The sequence below is a fragment of the Anabrus simplex genome, chromosome 2 (genome assembly GCF_040414725.1).
Source record: "Anabrus simplex isolate iqAnaSimp1 chromosome 2, ASM4041472v1, whole genome shotgun sequence".
Classification (NCBI taxonomy): Eukaryota; Metazoa; Arthropoda; class Insecta; order Orthoptera; family Tettigoniidae; genus Anabrus; species Anabrus simplex.
Window position 1 is genome coordinate 1,202,693,481 of NC_090266.1, and position 18,695 is coordinate 1,202,712,175.

General features: G+C 41.4%; 1 protein-coding gene across 1 annotated transcript in view; it reads left to right on the forward strand.

Moving 5' to 3' along the window:
• Positions 1–18,695, forward strand: part of Oseg2 (intraflagellar transport protein Oseg2) — an 892,258-nt gene that overhangs the window by 643,986 nt on the left and 229,577 nt on the right. The gene's annotated exons all lie outside the window — the stretch shown is intronic.

Genomic DNA, 18,695 nt, shown 5'->3' on the forward strand with positions numbered 1-18,695 from the left:
GGCTCACAGACGCACACGATATCCAGCACAATTTTCGAAGAGGAAGTCTTAATCCAAATATTATTATTATTATTATTATTACAGTTATCTTGAAGTACGCCGAAACACATAAATCTTCTAGCTTCCCCAGAAATACTTTAATCCAAAACAGTTACATACCTTTGAGTCCAGAAAAATTGAGAAGTTCAAACCTTGGCCATTGTTATTGAAGGCCGGCAACCACGAGGCCGTGAACTAAAGTTGTTCACCAAGGATCCTGGGGATTATCGTAGCAAAAACATAATCCAGTGAAACAGTAGGAGGCCAGCAACTAATAGAATAAGGGATAATCCCTCTTAAGTTGGTTTCATGGGGGTTTCAGCACCACCATCCGCCGCATAGCGGAACACTCACATACACGTCTATCCATGGCGGCTACAGGACGCCGACTCCCCCGGAAGTAGTTGCTAGGGGTCAAGACTAGACTCGCCTCACCACTCGCTCACGCGCAGTAGGCGCAGACCAAAACTCCGTTCAACAGCGCGCGGCATATCATAACAAGGTAGATATTGGCGAAAGCCGATTGACATAGAATTTCCAAATGGCAACACACATGCCAGTTCGAAAAGGTTATGGGGGGGGGGTCACAAACTACATAATACTGTCTCAGTCCTCCCGCCCCGAAAGACGACAAATCTGAAGCATAACACGATGATGATGTGGTGGTCACATATATACTAAATTTGGGCGAAGTAGTCCAACAGGAAACGACCACCAAGATTAACTAATTTTAGTTAGGAGTTCACATGACCAGGTTAATAGTCCAAGACATAGTTCCATATCACATAGTTTTTAGAAATAATTGGCGGGGTGCGATCAACATCAGTGTCCAGAAACGTTAACCGAGCACTCGGAAAATCACCAGAGTAAAGTTTGTCATCAAATAGAGAGCACAATGACCAGAGTTCACCAAATATTCAGTTTCACCCAATACACATTGTTTTCAATGCATCAGACAATGATATAGTTTATGACACATGACGCAGTTCACCTTGGGGTTCGGCAACTCTCACACTAATCACAGATATACTGACCAAAACTAAACGAAAACCACATAATTATAAGTCCACGCATCCAGGTTATTTCCTCAAGCACGGTGGTAAATTAATTTTTAATGCACGAATGCCTTTACAAGTCTCCTTTGATATTAAGGAAATGCATGATCTTGTGTTGCAAAGGGAGACAACAGGGGAAATGAAACGCACCGGAAAACCCGAATGGGGGCAAAACCACAAGAAGAGGGAGAAAAAAAAAGACAAACCAGGAACTTAAGTAGGTGAGTTTTCAGTTACAGGATCCATAGATCCGCCAATTAACTTTACATAGGCTAGTTACCAACAAACTAGCTGAAGCCCAGAGCTTTCCACTTGGTCCAATATAGTACCGAAGGAAAAGAAGGGTCCATACAACGACAATTAAGAAATCAAAGGGAAACTACGTAAAACACACCATGTTACACTGCCACGAAGGACACTTAGCCATGACACGTAGAGAAACAATGAACAAGAACACATAGACACATAGGGTACGATCCAACACATAATACCAACTAGGACTAAGACAGATATCCCTAAGGATCAAGAACATAACGGAAGGGAAATCAGTAATATTACTCAAGCACAAATCACCCACAAGAAAAATATATAAGTAAAGGTACAGGACCACACCAAAGAATAGACGTCCTTGGAACATATGGTTTAGAATAGCAGGAGTTAAACTAAGAGGACACATGAAAGACCTATTCAAATTACACTTTTAGATATTGGAGTGGCACACACACAACCATAGAGTGGCGAACTCGTCAATCGGTCCAAGGGTCAAGAACTAGGGGTTGAGCGAAATACAACCCACACTGGGATCGGTAACTTATCCTAGTTCACCAACAAACACAGGAAGGACACAAGCATAGAAAACTAATTTTGAACAGACCAACGGAAAACCATCAGAGAGAAAGGACGCAGAAACCACACGAGTTACAGATAGGTAAGACACGCAACAGTAGCATCGATGGGCAATCAGGAGACTCCTATAGGTTACCAGATGGAAAAATCGCGATCAGTCAGTCATCCATAACGGCCACATCAAGGTACAACTACCAAAAATAAATGCCCGGGGCAACGTGGTACAGAATAGTAACCACAAACCTAATCCTGCGTGAGGAAGAACAAGTCGAAAATCCCAGAGCCAACAGATAACTAAGAATTGCCCACCCGAAGGTGTACTTCCTCGGAGTAGTGGATACCAAACCAACAGCCAGATCTACCGCGACACAGAGGTAAATTAAAGGACAAATCACATCCCAACCAAGGTGTCTTGACAGCCAAACAACGTAATCCAAAACACGATTACCTAAATAATGACAAGGTAGCAGCACGGGTTATTCATAGAGAGATAAAGGATAGCTATCCTCAACGCGTGCTCACAGACCACACAAAACAGCACAATACAAAGCAGAAATTACAACAGCAAACCAGGTACAGATTAAGGACTAGGTCCATCCCACAGAAGCACCAAAGGAGAAATATCCTCAGGAAGGAAGTCCGACCGTACCACCGAAACTCCACACGCCAACCGGTAGATAAGGAAGATTACACTACGCTACCAACCGTCCACAATTCAAAAGGGTCCAAACAACCCACAACATCATTACCAAGTTACAACACAGGAGATACAACCATAATGCTGGCAGGAGTGCACCAACCGAACGCCCACAGGAAAAAATCGGAGACAGATATTCTACATAACCCCAAAACCAAAAGGTTAGGAAGATAAATTCAGCCCAAAAATCCATTACAGGAAAAATAATATAGAGGGTTCACGCATAGAAAACCACCTTTAGAACAGCCGCGAAGAGTGCCCAAAAGTAGGAGAGTCAGATCTCTCAATCATGAATGAATACAAACATCAGTATCCGGAACAGAAACACCTTTAAGACACGGAGTCCATGCAGAAGGCAAACAGGGAACTTATCCGACACCAAATGATCGAAACACACCACAATCAGAAATCGTACAATGCTAAAATGGCACAAATAGCAACCCAATCATGACTAAGCACCACACATCTTCAGACACACGCACACCATGAAAGGATGACAAAATGGTAAACACTCAGGCACCAGACACACTCCCTTACATTCCATCTCAGGCACACCATAGCTCAGCAATGATTAAGTCACAAGATGATCAAAGGGTTCAGCGGAAGGAATCCGATGCGGAGTCACAGAAGAAACAAAACTTTGAAATTACATACTAAAAGCCTAGAGAAAACAGAGGGACAACAAAGCACAATTTAAGTTAGATGTCATCAGATTTCCCCAATGGAACTTCGGTAGCGCACCACATAAGCATAAGGCTATATAACGAGGATATCTATTGCAAGGTATTAATACCACCATCACAGGACAATTAAGGAAAGACAATTTCTAACTACAAGGATCCACACCTAGAAACAGTAACATACAAGAAGTACTAAATTAGAGTCACCAACACGAGGCATAGAAGGACCAGATTGACTCGCTCGCCATCCCACAGTATGTGTGCTAAATTCACTAACAATACAGGTCAGTTACCAAAGGTGCATCCATCCAGCGGAAGATGCGGTACAATTTGCCAGATTAACCGGGTTTAATTTGAGAAACATGAACGCGCCTAATACGCCTTGCTACAGGGTCGCTTACTAAAATAGAAACGGGAGACAAGAACTCCAACACAGTGCACGGGCCTTGGTACCTAGGGGCAAGTTTTGCCGAAAACTTATTCTCGGCCTTACTCATTGGGTAGCACTTAACATACACGAGATCACCAACATTGAATTTTGACGGTTTCCTACCTTTATTGTACTGCCTTTTGACCTTTTCGTATGACACAGCTAGATTCCTTTTTGCTTCGTTCCAGATCTTTTGAACATCATTAGGTCTAGATAGGTCTGGGAGAAGATCCTCAATACATAGCAGGTTAGACATAGGGGAGTACGGAGTATAGCCAAACATTAAAGACATAGGCGTCTTACCATGGGACTCATGAGTAGCGGAATTGAAAGCATGGGCCAACCAATGCAGACAGGAGTCCCACTTGGACTGGTTGCCATGATGATACGCTATCAACGCCGATTTTAAGTTCCGATTCAACCTCTCTGCATAAGAAGGATTTGGATAGTATGGAATAGTGGTGACATGTGAAATGCCCAACTCAAACAGATACCTTTTGAAGGAGTTACTGGTGAAAGAACTAGCGTTGTCAGATACTAAGAACTTAGGTGGGCCAAAGGATGCAAAGATGGAATTTAGACAGGAGATAGAGGTACGTGAATTAGTGGACCTGGTGGGAAAGATCCAACAGAACCGGGAGAAGGCATCTATACAGACAAAAATGTGGGTGTTTCCCAAGGAAGATCGGGGGAGGGGTCCTACGAAATCTATGAACAGTCGTTCCATGGGGCGCGACGCTTGTGATGAAGACAATAATCCCACTCGGTTATTCAAATTAGGTTTGCTGATGGCGCAAGATTTACAAGATTTGACCATGTTCCTGATATCACTATCCATTTTCTTCCAAACAAAGAATTGCCTGATTTTCAAACGAGTTTTGAAATTTCCTAGATGACCGCCAAGGGGTGAACAGTGGTAATACTTGAAAATGACAGGTACCAGAACTTTAGGAACGACAATTTTGGAATTATGGTCCTTGCGACCCTTACAACAGAGAACACCCTTAGATAAGGAGTAAGGTTTCACTTCGATCCCGCTACTGATTGTATCAATGATCCTTTTCAGATCCGGATCAGTTTTTTGATGATCTCCAATTTCTTGATACAGCAATGGGGAGTCGGTGAGGATGGCACTAACTCCAACGGTATTGACAGCAAGCTTATCGACACATGGGTTGGCTTCCACACAAGGGTTACCTTCAAACATCCTGCTCAAGCCATCGGCAATGACGTTCTCAGACCCACGAATGTGGCGAACATTGAAATTAAAGGATGAGATCCGTAATGCCCATCTAGTTATTCTACCGGTCCTTTTGGGTCGGTTCAACACCCAAGAAAGAGCCTGATTATCGGTTTCCAGATCGAAGTTGACGTGTTCAATGAAAGATCGAAATTTCTCCAGTGCAAACAGCACGGCTAGACACTCTAGTTCATAAATGGAGTACTTAGACTCCAGATCATTGAGGACCCTGGATACGTAGGCCACGGGCCTACGCCCATCTTCATGTTCTTGTAACAGAACGCCAGCAATAGCACGCCCGGAGGCATCAGTTTGGACAATGAAACGTTTCTCGAAATCAGGAATAGCTAACAAAGGTGCATTAATCAGTGCGACCTTCAATGAATTGAAAGCTTCCTCCTGGGCTTTACCCCAAGTAAATTTTACATTCTTTTTCCTAAGGTCGTTCAACGGGGCAGCCACTTCAGCAAAGTTAGGGATGAATTTTCTAAAGAAATTGACCATACCAATGAATCGAGCAACGCCCTTGACATCTTTGGGAGGTGGAAAATCCCTAATGGCTTGAGTTCTGGAATGATCTATGGAAACGCCTTCAGAAGAAACTACATGTCCCAAGAAAGACATGCTGGGTCTGGCGAAAGCTACCTTTGATAACTTCACTGTAAGGCCGGCTTTCCTTAACCGTAGCAATACTTCCCTAACGTGCACCATATGTTCCTCGAAGGTCTTCGAATAAATTAATAAATCGTCCAGGTAATTAAAGACATAGCTGAACTTAATGTCAGAGAGAATGGAATTTAACAACCTTGACAACACAGCTGCTCCACAGCTTAGCCCGAACGGGAGTCTGAGGAACTCATACAAGTTCCAGTCGGTGATGAAGGCAGTGAGGGGAATTGATCTCTTCGATAAAGGCACTTGGTAATAAGCCTGGTTCAAATCCAGGACAGTGAAAAATTTTGCACCTGAGAACCATCCAAAACAAGTATGAAGGTCGGGTAGGGGAATAGATTGGAGTACAATCTTACTATTTAGAGACCTATAGTCAATCACAGCACGATAACCACCAGAAGGTTTGGGTACCAAGAACACAGGGGACGCATACGGGGAAGTCGAAGGTCTGATCACTCCGTCTCTTTCCATTTGCTCAATGATTTTCTTTAATTCCAACATACGGGGTGGGGAAAGGCGATAAGGAGGGGATCGAACAGGCTGCAGGTCAGACAACTCAATGTCATACTCGAGTACGTTGGTCAAGCCTAACTTGCTAGTGAACACATCGGGAAATTCCCTGCAAAGATCACGAACTTGCCGTGCTTCGGCATCTCCTAAATGATTCAGATCAAGCCGATCGATGTCACTAGACTCATCTGACACAGGGTAACCCACACACAAAACTTTAGGCATTGTCAAGGGAACGTTAATCAATTCAAATTTCAGGTCAGGAGAAAATTTAAAAAAGAAATTTCGACACTGAGGATCCAAAACGACACCAGCCCAAGATAGAAAATTGGTACCCAGAATAATGTTACATGATAAATTGGATGTCACCAGGCACTTGACCTTCCAAGTGAAATTCCCAATCCTCAACTTGACCTTCACAGTCCCCAAAATATTTAAAAACTGACAATTAGCCGAAACGCATCTTAGATTAGTGGGTTTTATTTCCGGAAGTTTACACGAGGATTTCTTTTGACAATACCAGGCATAATTCATCAAGCATACTGCGCTTCCAGTATCAAGAAGAGCATCTACTGGTTCATTGTTGACCTCGACAAATGTGCACGTGCCAGAGGAGGGGGCATGAACAGAAATACTATTGCACCTAGGGGGACACACCGGTTTCTTACGAGATTCAGGGTTTACAAACTTAGAATTGGCAGACTCTGCCCTTTCCCTTTCTAGTCATTGAGTACCATTTCTGTCTACCAAGGGGCAATTTCTTTTAACATGCTGTCTAGAGCCACAGGAATAGCAAGCGCCTGGACCACGCCTAACGTCAGGGCAGGAATTTCTTAGATGACTTCGGGACCCACAGTTGTAACATTTACGGGCATTCACTACTTTAGGTGTTGACGGAAGGACAGGACAATTGGTAGTAGTAGGGGGAGGGAAATTCACAGGTCTGGAGGCATCCCCATGTTTGACATCTTCAGCAAAGGAACAGGCCTCTTCCAATTCTTGAAAGGTAGTAGGGCAACGGGTTAAGGAAAGATAGGAGCGGTACGCAGGAGATATTCCTTTTAAAATTCTAGAGACCATTTCACTTTCTGGCACAGAAATTCTAAAAACCTTACAAAAGAATCGCAGATCCAGCACATAAGTTAGCAAGTTCTCATGCAGGAACTGGGTACGGAAACAGTGTTGGGGCACAAGACTTTGGAGAGCAAGAGAGGGAATAAATTTGGAAAGGACAAGTTCATGAAAGGTACCAATCGATAAATTTTTAGAGATAGCTTCAGAAATTTCTCTCTTTAGAATCCCTTCACAATGAGGGAAGAGGGCGCGGAAAATCCCCAAATCGTCAACTGAGTACACATTACCAGTCTCGGTCAACTCCACCAAAAACCGTAGGAACCGAATACACTCATCTATAGAATTTACAGAAAAGGACTTCACTCCCCGAAAAACTTCCTTTAAACAGTTAGGCGATGACGCCGAATTTAGCTTAGAGACTAAGGTTTCCAGTAAAGGAGCAGTCACACAACACGGACCTTGGGCATGGGTCGAGGACGCAATTTGGTGGGAAGAGACACTCTGGGTAGGTACAGAAGGGTTAAGTGCAGTCGCAATAGAACAATTCTCCATATCTCTGTTAATCAACAGCAAATCTAAATCAGAGGTGATGCCAGAAACCACCGTTAACAATCTAGCACATTCTGACACAAAAACAGAATCAGGCTTAATAGATAATATATCCTGAATTCGGCCCGAGTAGTGGTCAGCTCTGGCCCTCAGCCGGTTTACTTGGGCTTTGGACGGAGGCAATTCAATAAACTCTTCACGAATAATATTAATTTCGTTAAGATTGTCACAGATCAGGTTAAGGTACTCACCCACTCGACTCCTGTCAATAGAAAATACATTAATGGGGACCTGGGAGTTGGCTGATAGCAAGGCAGCGCACTCAGCAACAGTACGGGCAGGTTCAAGGCCACGAATGGATAACTCGTACTCCAATTCGGCACGACGCAGGAAGGAGGGGTTCGTAACGGCACGCGCCATGGTAGCAAACATGGAACAAAATAATCAAAAAATTACACAAGATCCTTGCACTCCCTTTTACAATAGTTATTGACAACAACACTTTTAGTTTTTTAATTTTTGATTTCCATCCGCCAACATTCGCCACAGCACTGCACCGAGCAAGGGTAGGAGGGGAGGAAAGTTAGGCTGCACAAGGCAGAAACAACAGAGATTAGGCAGCAGAGCAACAACAGTGGAACAACAAACAACCACGCTCTGCTACCACTCTAACCGGTCACCACCCTCTAGGACCCCGGGAATATCCCAGCGGTGATGAGGTTAATAACCTTACCCACCAGTTGAGGGAAAAGAAGGAGATAGGAAAAGAGAGAGAGAGAGAGAGAGAAAAAGAGAGAGAGAGAGAGAGAGAGAGAGAGAGAGAGAGAGAGAGAGAGAGACAGAGACACTGGTGTGAAGGTTGCTATTGTGTCCGCCCCAAGAGGGTAGTTTAAGCGAACACAAGAGAAAACAAGGGCGAAAAAAGAAGCAACAAGTCACAGTACATCAAAAAAATTCCAAGGATAAAACCGGCACCAGCCAACAACATGATACTAAAATTACCCAAAGGAAGAAAAAGAGACACTTACCCAAACCGTGGAGGAAAAGCGACTTAAGGTCCGTGGACAACCAAACAAAGAAAATAGTTGCAGCGCTGCACCAAATGTGGTAAATGAAAACCAACTTTTAAGTGATATGAAAGGAAACTTTAATAGACATTTAAATGAGAGGTAACATTTCAAGATAATATTAGGAGTGGACCTAGGTTCATTATTAATTCAGAAAATACTTTGAACCATTTTGTTTAAAAGAATGTAAATACTTGACTAACAATAATTGGATTAACCTGCAAGAAATTAATATGATTAATAAATAAATACCCAATGAGGCAGCTTTAAATAAGAAAATGCAGACTTCATTTAACAAAATAAAGGAACTAAATCGTAAAAATCAACAGGGAAAAGAAAAAAAAACAACAGTGACCTCCATACCGTCAAACAAGATAATTAAATATTGATTTAAATGTGATCGATCACGCGTTTAAGAAAAAAAAACAAATACCATGTTTAGTAAACAAACCCTAGTCCCATGACCTTTAGGCCGGTTGCCTTTTAACTTTACCACAATTCGTTCCAATTTCTACCAAGGGCAATTTCCAAGGGCACACGAAAATAAAGGAAGAAGTTACACATTTCGCCCAGCCAAAAAACGAGACGAAACGACCAAAGGTAGGCCGAAATAAATCACTTTATATGAAATAAATGCCAACGATACCAGGCAACAAAAATATATTCATCCCACAAGAACACATCAACCAACAACAATCGCGGAAAACAAAACCCACAACAATTACCCAAACACACGTTGCCATAGTAACGGACAAAACAAAGCACGGACTACAAAAGAGAAGTAAAACCAACGGTTTAAAATCAAAAATAAAACAGAGATCCCAGAAACAATGCAAAAAGAACAAAAGGAGGAATAAAACCCAAAAGGCAAGGAACCCGAAGGAAAGCTAACCCCGCTACCTTGGAAACTGCGCCTTGGTTCACACCTTATTGTACAATCAAGTGCAAAAAAAAACTTTTACAGAATTTTACGATAAACATACAATTTTTTTCCACCGTGCGAACTGCATTCTAAAATGATTACTTGCCCAAACCGTTTCCTAAGGCTCACAGACGCACACGATATCCAGCACAATTTTCGAAGAGGAAGTCTTAATCCAAATATTATTATTATTATTATTATTACAGTTATCTTGAAGTACGCCGAAACACATAAATCTTCTAGCTTCCCCAGAAATACTTTAATCCAAAACAGTTACATACCTTTGAGTCCAGAAAAATTGAGAAGTTCAAACCTTGGCCATTGTTATTGAAGGCCGGCAACCACGAGGCCGTGAACTAAAGTTGTTCACCAAGGATCCTGGGGATTATCGTAGCAAAAACATAATCCAGTGAAACAGTAGGAGGCCAGCAACTAATAGAATAAGGGATAATCCCTCTTAAGTTGGTTTCATGGGGGTTTCAGCACCACCATCCGCCGCATAGCGGAACACTCACATACACGTCTATCCATGGCGGCTACAGGACGCCGACTCCCCCGGAAGTAGTTGCTAGGGGTCAAGACTAGACTCGCCTCACCACTCGCTCACGCGCAGTAGGCGCAGACCAAAACTCCGTTCAACAGCGCGCGGCATATCATAACAAGGTAGATATTGGCGAAAGCCGATTGACATAGAATTTCCAAATGGCAACACACATGCCCGTTCGAAAAGGTTATGGGGGGGGGGTCACAAACTACATAATACTGTCTCAAGCGGTTTCTATGTCGTTTGAGAGAACAGCAATATCATCGGCAAATGCTAAGCAGTCTGTTGCGATCCCCTTGGATTTGGGTCCTATTCTCAATGGACTGTAGTTGGTTTCCTGTAATCTCACCCGCCAGGTTCTGATGATCTTTTCAAGAACACAGTTGAAGAGTATCGGGGATAGCCCATCACCTTGTCGGACTTCTGTTTTGATGTCAAAGGAATGCGAGAGGCATCCGTGGAACTTCACCTTGGATTTTGTATCAGTCAGGGTGGCTCTAATTAATGCCAGCAGTTTCAAATCGACTCCAAATTCATTTAAGATGTTTAGCAGGACTTCCTGGTCAATGGAGTCGTACGCTTTCTTAAAGTCAACAAAGACAGACACATACTGCTTGGACCTTAGTGTACAATATCTGATGATCGTTTTGAGATTTTGTATCTGTTCAGCTGTTGAGCGACCTTTTCTGAACCCTCCTTGGTATTCACCTATTTGATGTTCGACTTGTGCTTCCAAACGCTCCAGGATGGCAAGTGATAGAATTTTGTAAGTCACGGGTAGCAAAGATATTACTCTGTAGTTGTTGATGTTCTTCATGCTGCCTTTTTTGTGTAATGGATGGATCAAAGCTATTTTCCAATCTTCGGGTAGGGTCTCCTTGTTCCAAATTTTTTCTATTTGCTTTTGCAAGATATCAAGTGATTCCTCTGGGGCATATTTCCATAGTTCTGCTACTACTGAGTCTTCCCCCGGCGCTTTGTTATTTTTGAGACGGGCAATGTAGTGCTTCATTTCATCTCTGTCGGGTGGTCTGGAATCTGGGTACCTGAGTAAGAGTTCCTTGGTCTCAATGGCGTTTTGCGGTTTAGAGCAATTAAGTAAATTCTTGAAGTAATCTGCCAGAATGCTGCAATTTTCTTCATTTGACGTCGCCAGTGTGCCGTCCTTTTGCTCAAAGCATAGAGATGGTGGTTTATAGCCAGTGAGTTTGCGTTTGGAGGCTCTGTAGTACTCTCTGCTTTCATTCTTCCTAAAGTTTTGTTCTATCATTTCAATGAGAGATTTTTCGTATTTACGTTTCTCAGTTCTGATTATATATTATTATTATATTTAATATATTTTAATTACCTTGCATTAAATGCTAAGGACAACTGTACACTGTAGATATGTATTGTATGTATAACCTCAAATACGTATTATGAATACATTTAACCTCAAGATCCTTGTAGTTGAAAACTGTATAAAACTCTGTAATATTCGTACATTTGGTATAATCCACTATGATTCTGATACATATGGAGGTTTCTGGAAACTTACAGTAATGATTTATTATCCGGATACATGTAGAAACATTGAGAATGTTATAAACTTGTCCATGTAGTTTGTGTATATGTAATAGAATAATTGAGTTTGATCTACTCCAATCGAGAGGCCGGTCGATCGAATGTTGCTTTTATGTTTAGATGTATTGCAAGAACATTTCCAGAAGTCGTTATTTCTAGACTGTTTGTCGAACACTATGTATTGTATTAGAAACACTGGTCTAGAATTAGTTTTGAAGTATTTCAGACTTTAAGATATGAGCTGCATGCCAGTCAAGCAGCTGGCTACAGCGAACAAGTGGTGAGTGACGTAGGAGCCAGCTCCAACTTGCCAAGGCTAAGTTCTGTCATTCATAGAACCTTCAATACATTCTACCCTAAATAACTCTTATATTAATTATGGTACGAATATGAGAGTAACATCACTGTATAGCCCATTTTAATACTTCCAATACTACCAAGTTTCATTAAAATTCCCCATGGATTAAGAAAGTTATTGAGATGAATGAACCAGCTGCAGTCTTAACGACTCCAGCATAAAAGAGACGCAAGAATTGCACACAAATCAGTCTTGTCCCACAGTCGAACCTATACGACTGACTGCTGGAAGTTGTCAGTGCTACGATACGTCAAAATAATAGAGTAGAAGTCTTTGATACTCTGCAAAAATCTTCTCAATATTTCTCTGTCTACGGACTTAGCTGTGTAGTTAGCGAGTACGATACTTTGAACATTTTCAAGTGAATAAAATGTTGTGTATCCGAACTTACAATTCGTTTGTTCATAAACTGTGAATCAATACTTAGAGTTTTCACAAATATAACTTTGAAATACTAGTAACTTTCCTAACTTGACAGTGCTGGATTTCATGTGAAATAGTTTCACATTGTGTGAATGAAACCGAAGAAACAACTGGAAAAGACCTCTTATACGTGTCAATACAGCCTGCCTCACAAGTTATTACCTGAACTCTTACAGCTACTAATTACAGTTATTTACATTATAAAGTTTTACACTGTAACCAAACTAACTTAGTAGAGTTGCAGAATAATTAAATAACACTAAATATCTTAAACGAATAATATCAAGTTACACGAATGATTTACAGATTTCACATTCCCAAATTAAAATACACTATTCTTGACATACAGAGAAAAATGATAATTTTCTGTAGTATAAGACAAGTTTCCAAAAGTTCTTCTTCTTTGTCCTCATTCAAAATGATAATTTTAAATATCACACTCAGTCAATTTTTCAAGTCAAAACAAAATCAACAAATTCTTACAATATCAAAATAAAGATGACGAATTTTATCATTCTTAAAATCTTATTCTTTAGGCTTTCCGAAATTGCATAAAATGGTAGGTACACAATATCTTTGAAAATACAGCGGCCTTGTCACCATGATATCCTCCCCCTCTACAAACTCGAGCACAGGTTGAGGCAAATAAATTTTAATATAATTTAAGTTAACCGGAGGGGGGTTTGACCTGACATCACATACAATATTCAACACCACTGTATCTTCGTTCTTGAGAAGAACGTCCATTACTGGTCGAAGAGTCCCAACTTCAGGTGTCACTGACCACATGCAGCTGCTGACTATGGCCGCTCGCCAACAACTCTGTACACCATCTGTCCAACCATATCAATTAGGAAACTCCATGTCAGCTCACCCGTATAGCAAACTGACCAATAACCACCAGTGAAGTGTGGCGCAGTACAGGATAACTGCCGCCATTAGGAACGTCTGGCCACTCCATTCCATGTCGGATGATAGCGACCCCACAGTTCAATGTGCTCTCCAAACAGGCACAGCAGGTTGCACCTTGGATGTACCCAGTTGTAGCAGCCATTGGAACACAAACATATCCGCAGCTAAATGAAGAATTTTTGAGGGAAAGCCATCGTCCAACAATTTAGAAGATCTTGAAGAAAGGTTAAGTGTTCAGGGGATGTTTTTTCTTCTTTTTAAACTACTAACAAAATCAGTCACCGAACCGGTTGCTCGACAGACTCCATCGGGACATCCCATCCCACACTATAGATTTGAGATATCCGGGCCCCCTGGGGCGAGCGCTACTAATAAATTTCAAAAATGGTGAATTATTAAATGAAAGTCTACCAGAGTTTATCCTTGGGCCTAAAAATTTTACAGATAAAAATCCCTAGTTATGAACATAAATGCAAATCTTTTATATAAAATTCATTATACTAAAGGAAACAAATACCTAAGGACACCTAGTATGGTCACAAACAACAATTCTCATTCCCAAACAATAAAACCGCCCATAATTAAAATTTAAGATTATCGAAATAGTTTGCTGGCCAGCATTTAAAAACAAATTGCTTACAACTAAGGTTTTTCTTATAACTAAAATTTTCTTATAATTAAAACATAAATGGTTATTAAAGTATCATTTCATAACTGTGTGATTTTTACTTGGGACATTTGGACTCTACTGATCCTCTTCTTCTCAGTATCACTTACTAATAAGGATACAGGAGTTAGAAATTCAAAAATTGAGCAGGGACCTCGAAATCTGGGGGCTAACTTGCTAATGACATGGCCCGCAGTGCTACTGACAAGGATGCACCTTAATATAAACTTGGTCACCCACAGACAGATTGTGCAGACTTTGCCCGTGATTGTAGTTGCGTTGAACTTTATCATAATGAAATTTCAAATTTTTACGCGCACGATGCCAAGCAGCACAGGTCGTTTCTGGATTGACGTCAGGAAGGAGGTCGTTAATCGGCCTTAGATTTGAAAGTGGACAATTAGGGGTAAATGCTAGCATTAAGGAAGCAGGAGTGTGCTTATGACTTTCATGAATGGCAGTATTGATTGCAAATGACAACCAGTTGAGCGATAAATCCCACTTAGAGTGGTCAGCTGACTGGTAGGCAATAAGAGCAGATTTTGATTGACACTTTCAGCATAATTTGGCCTTGGATAATAAGGGGTAGTGGTTACATAAAAAGTTGACAAATTTAAACAGAAATTACGGAATTACACACAGGTAAAAGCTCTGGCATTGTCACTCATCGAAAATTGACAGAGTCCAAATGAAGCTAAGATCTGTTTCAGACAAGAAATAGTAGTGTTAGCATTAGCCATATGAGTAGGGAACAGCCACATAACACGCGAGAACGCGTCAACACACACAAGTATGAAACGATGGCCGGTCGGTGACCTCAGGAAAGGACCAATGTAATCAATGAATAATCTCTCCATAGGGCATGAAGCTTGCTCAGATGACAACAGACCTAGATAAGTATTAGGAGCGGGTTTACTATTATTGCAATTTTGCAAGATTTGTCAAGTCTACACATTTTACTGTGCATGGATTTCCCAATGAAATGTTTATGGAATTTCTCTCTAGTTTTGAAAACCCCAAGATGACCACCAACTGGAGATTCATGAAAATACTTGAAAAGAGCCGGCACTAGGTTAGATGGGACAATTTTGCGGTCTCTGCGCCTGCGAGTAGGACAACACAGAACACCATTCTTAAGAACATAAGGTTTGACATGTTCATCAGACTTAATCCTGTCAGCAATAGCCTTTAATTCTGCATCACCTTCCTGATGTTTAGCGATATCTTTGAAAAGAAAAAGGAGAGTTAGTGAGAACTACATTGACAAAGGCCGAAACTTGTTCAGGAGAGGGATCTGCAGACTTTGATTAAGGATCAGAACTGCCAGGACAGAACATCCTACTGAGACTATCAGCAACAACGCTTTCAGTGCCACGAATGTGACGAGCTTCAAATTGAAAAGCTGAGATGCGTACTGGCCAACGCACAAGACGATCTGTCCTGGCTTGGCCAGTACCCAACTCAACGCCTCATTATCAGTTTCAAGATCAAAAGGGAGATGTTCAAGGTACATCCGAAATCTTTCTAAAGAGAAAACAACAGCTAAAGGCCGGTCTTCACTGATTAACATTTAACACCAACATGTTAAATTTAACATGTTACAATTGTCATGCATATTGTGAATGTGTCTTCCAGTTGACTTTGCATGTTAATTCAGAGTGTTGAGGTTAATACTTTTAACATGTTGGCTTGTTTTCCGCTCCAAGTGGAAAACATGTCAAGGCATTTTGTTGTTCGTGAGATGTCGGCACACCTTCGACAACTTCCGTGCTGTTTCCATGCCAACAGATAGCCTAAACGACGCAAACGACTTGCTTCTCGTGAAGTAGGATTATAGTTACAACACTCCGCAATGCTCATTCTCTTTGTTATAAGCTACAAATACAGTACTCGCACGTGTGTCTTTCTCTCTGCACTATACTAAAATTTATATTCAGAAATGGAGTGGAGCAAGGTGATTACTCTGGACTTAGTTAATGATATAACAGAAAGGCCTTGTTTGTGGAATGTCTGATCAAAGGAATACAGAGATAAAGCAAAGAAGGCCGACACTTTCAAGGAACTCGGAATTATCTATAATTGTTCCTGCAAGTGCATCCAAAAACCTATCGTCCCTCCGCTCCCAGTACAGTTGAGAATTGCAAAATGTTGAGAAAAGTCGGAAGTCGGGGGGGGGGGGGGGGAAGCAGATGAAGTTTATACTTCAAAGTGGTTTGCTTTTGAAGCAATGAGCATGATGAGGGGATGAAATGTGCCTAATAAAACTGCATTTCTAAATCATAACAGGAAGTAACAGTGGCAATAACAAAGGCCAAATTCTGTTCATCTGAGTCCATTGTCCTTGTTTGAAAATACTAGACACCACCTAAATGTATTACCACAAATTGATATGATGAGCTGCCTGTATGTAAACAATGGAAGTCAAGTTCAACATTTTTATTAAGTGCGGACACAATGTTAAATGAAACAGTATTTACACTTAGCATTTAACATGTTGATGGTGTCATCAGTTAACATTTAACACTTTTAACATTTAACGTGTTGTTGTTAAATGTTAATCAGTGGAGACCTACCTTAAGGCTTCCAATTCATAATCGAATAGTTCCGTTCAGCAGTATTTAGACCACGGCAAGCATAAGAAATTGGACGACGTCCCTCTTCAAATTCCTGAAGTAGAACACCAGGTATACCTGTCGATGAGGCATCGGTTTGAAGAAAGAAACATTTAGAAAAATCAGGCATGCCCAGAACACGAGCATTACATAAAGCGGATTTTAAGTCATAGAAGGCTTCAAGTTGGGCATCACCCCACTCAAATTTAGCATCTTTTCTTCTTAAAGCATTTAATGGAGCCGTTCTTTCAGCAAAATGGGGGATGAATTTACGGAAGAAGTTAACAGTGCCAATGAACCTAGCTATAGTTTTTTGACATCTTTAAGGGCAGGAAAATGCTGGATGGCTGCAGTATGAGATTGATCAATAGAGACATCTTTCTCAGACACAATATGCCCTAAGGGGGACATCACCGAGCTCGATAGCTGCAGTCGCTTAAGTGCGGCCAGTATCCAGTATTCAGGAGATAGTAGGTTCGAACCCCACTGTCGGCAGCCCTGAAGATGGTTTTACGTGGTTTCCCATTTTCACACCAGGCCGCTTCCTTCCCACTCCTAGCCCTTCCCTGTACCATCGTCGCCGTAAGACCTATCTTTATCGGTGCTACGTAAAGCAACTAGAAAAAAAAAAGGACATCTGGGATTGTGCGAAAGTAACCTTGCTAGCCTTAAGGGTTAGCCCTGCTTTACGCAGTCTTTCAAAGGACTTCATTGAGATGGACAAGGTGCTCTTCAAATGTTTCACTGAAAATTACCAAATCGTCCAAGTAATTGTATACAAACTTGAATGTAAATGTCTGATAAAACATTATCTAGTAATCGAGTAAGGACAGCAGGGCCTGTGCTTAGTACAAACGGGACTTGTTCAAATTCATAGAGATTCCAGTCGGTAGCAAAAGCAGTGATGTGCTTGAATTCCTCAGCAAGAGGTATCTGATAATATACCTGATTCAAATCAAAAGTGGTCGAAGTCGCCTTTGGGGTGGGTTCGATTATTCCTCCTAATGAGGTGGTGGGAAGTCTGGTGCCTCGGGGTCTACCCGAGACTTGTTCTCACACAAAACTGTCGCTTCGGTGACATCAATCATTACGATGGATTGTGAAAGCACATGAAGAAACCCACGTAAGTGGCAAATGCAGCGCATCAATGCGGTCTCATTAGGAGGAAAATCAAAAGTTGTAAAAATTTTGGCATTAGCAAACCAAGAGATACAAGACTGCAAATCAGGAAGAGGAACAGATTGAAGGACAACTATCTTGTTCAGCATCCGTTAGTCAATGACAGGACAATGACCCCCCTGCTGTTTAGGGACATGAAACATGGGTGAAGAATAAGCAGATTTAGAAGGACGTATTACACCATCAGCAAGCATTTGATCAATAATAGCCTTAAGGGCTTTCATTTTGGGAGGCGCCAGCCGATACGGAGGAGAGCGATCAGGTACATTATCAGCAACTTCAATTTTGTACTCCAAGACATTAGTTACACCTAACTTGTCGGTAAATACATCTGGAAATTTATTGCAGAGATTCTTAATTTGAACTGAAGAATACGAAAGGGTGATTCGTAAATGTGGGGAAGATATGGAATCTAATGGGAATGGGAAGCGTTTGTTGGACTTCTGTGCTAGTATGGGTTTAGCTGTTACGAATACATTCTTCAAGCATAAGGCTACTCACCGCTACACATGGGAGGCTAGGGGTACCAGATCCATAATAGACTATATCTTAACAGACTTTGAATTCAGGAAATCTTTTAGGAATGTACGAGTTTTTCGGGGAATTTTCGATGATACAGACCATTATCTGATCTGTAGTGAACTAAGTATCTCTAG